This window comes from Chiloscyllium punctatum, unplaced genomic scaffold (assembly GCF_047496795.1).
Source record: "Chiloscyllium punctatum isolate Juve2018m unplaced genomic scaffold, sChiPun1.3 scaffold_1285, whole genome shotgun sequence".
Lineage (NCBI taxonomy): Eukaryota > Metazoa > Chordata > Chondrichthyes > Orectolobiformes > Hemiscylliidae > Chiloscyllium > Chiloscyllium punctatum.
The window spans coordinates 1-2,500 of record NW_027311019.1 but is presented as its reverse complement, the minus strand read 5'-3'; positions in this window follow the sequence as shown (position 1 = coordinate 2,500).

The window sequence follows — 2,500 nt, the reverse complement described above, 5'->3', positions numbered from 1 at the left end:
CTGTGCACCCTCTCCACATCCTGTTGGTAATGTGGGGACCAGGACTGGACGTGGTATTCGAAATGTGGCTGAGCCAAAGTCTGATACAGCTGTACCATGACCTGCCAACTCCTGTACTCAATACCCGGTCCAATGAAGGAAAGTGCCTTCTGAACCACTCTATCGACCAGCGTTGCCACCTTTGGGGTACAATTCAACTGAACCCCAGGTCTCTCTGTACATCAATTTTCCTGGGTCTTTTCCATTTACTCTACAGTTAGCTCTAGACTTGGATCTTCCAAAATGCATCAGCTCGCATTTGCCCAGATTGAACTCCATCTGCCATTTCTCCCCCCAACTCTCCAATCTATATACTCTGCTGTATTCTCTGACAGTCCCCTTCACTATCTGCTCCTGCATCAGTCTTACTACTGTCACCTGCCAACCTGCTAATCAGACCAACTATACCTTCCTCCAGATCACTGATATATATCACAAACAGCAGCGATCCCAGCACGGATCCCTGTGGGACACCACTGGGCACAACTCTCCATTTGAGAAACTCCCTTCCCTATTACTCTCTGTCTCATGTTGCCCCGGCCTGTTCTCTATCCATCTCGCTCGAACACCCTGGATACTGGGCAGCTTCAGTGTCTCCATCAGCCTACTGTGGGAACCTTACCAAACACCTACTGAAGTCCGTGTATGTGACATCTACAGCCCTTCCTCATCAGTCAACTTTGACACTTCCTCAAAGCATTCTATAAAGTTGGTAAGACCTGTTCCTCCCTGCACAAAACCATGGTGCCTATCACTGATCAGCCCATTTTCTTCCACATGGAAACAGATCCTATCCCTCAGTATCTTCTCCAGCAGCTTCCCTCCCACTGACGCCAGGCTCACCGGTCTGTAATTACCTGGATTATCCCTGCTACCCTTCTTAAACAAGGGGGACAACATGAACAACTCTCCAGCCCTCTGGGACCTCCCCCATGTTGAGGATGCTGCAAAGATTATCTGTTCAAGTCCCAGCTAGTTCCTCTCTCACGACCCTCAGTATCCGGATAGATCCCATCCGGACACAGAGTACCCAACACGTCCCTCCCTCCTCACTGACCAAGAGTAATTGCACATCTACCCGAACCTCAGGATCCCTCTCCTCGGTCTACACTGATGCAAAGTTCTCGTGAACAATCTGACCCATTTTCTCTCTCTTTATCCCTCGGGGTGGGGTGGGGGGGGCGGGGGGACAGGGAGAGAGAGAGAGAGAGAGAGAGAGAGAGAGGTGGGGGGGGAGAGAGAGAGAGGGAGGGAGGGGGGGGAGAGAGAGGGAGGGAGGGGGGGGAGAGAGAGGGAGGGAGGGGGGGGAGAGAGAGAGGGAGAGGGAGTGGAGTGAGAGGGAGAGAGGGAGTGAGAGGGAGAGAGGGAGTGAGAGGGAGTGAGAGGGAGAGGGACAGAGAGACATAGAGGGGGGGAGATGGAGAGAGGAGAGGGAAGGAGAGGAAGGGGGAGAGAGAGGGAGAGAGAGAGGGGGAGAGTGAGAGAGAGAGACAGAGAGAAGGTGAGAGGGAGAGGGGGAGAGAGGTAGAGGAAGATGGAGAGAGGGGGGAGAGAGAGGAGGAGAGGAGAGGATGAGAGAGAGAGAGGGAGAGGGAGGGAGTGAGAGGGAGTGAAAGGGAGTGAGAGGGAGAGGGACAGACAGACAAAGAGAGGGAGGGAGAGGGAGGAAGAGGGAGGGAGAGGGAGGGAGAGGGAGAGGGAGGGAGAGGGAGAGGGAGGAGAGGGAGAGGGAGAGGGAGAGGGAGAGGGACAAAGTGACAGAGAGGGGGGGAGAGGGGGAGAGAGGGAGATGGGGAGGGAAGGAGGGGAGAGGGAGACAGGGGAGGGAAGGAGGGGAGAGGGAGACAGGGGGAGGGAAGGAGGAGAGTGGGAGGGGGAGAGGGAGGGAGAAGCGGGGAGAGGGAGAGGGGGGAGAGGAGAGGGGGGTGAGGGTGACAGGGAGGTGGAGAGGGGGAGAGAGGGAGAGGGAAAGAGAGAGACAGGGAGAGTAGAGGGAGAGGGAGGGGGAGAGGGAGGGGGAGAGGGAGGGAGAAAGAGAGAGAGGGGGAGAGTGATAGAGAGAGACAGAGAGAAGTTGATAGGGAGAGGAGAGGAAGAGGAGAGAGAGAGAGGGAGAGGGAGAGGGAAAGAGTGAGAGGGAGAGAGAGGAGAAGGAGATCGGGAGTGGGAGAGGGAGAGGGACAGAGAGACAGAGAGAGGGGGGAGAGAAAGAGAGGGGGAGAGGGAGACGGGGAGGGAGAGAGAGAGGGAGAGGGAGGGAGGGAAGAGGAGGGGAGGGGAGGGAAGAGGGAGAGAGAGGGAAGAGAGAGGGGGATAGGGAGAGAGGGGGGCGGGAGGGTGGGGGACAGAGGAGAGAGGGGGGCGGGAGGGTGGGGGACAGAGGGAGAGAGGGGGGCGGGAGGGTGGGGGACAGAGGGAGAGAGGGGGGCGGGAGGGTGGGGGACAGAGGGAGAGAGGGGGG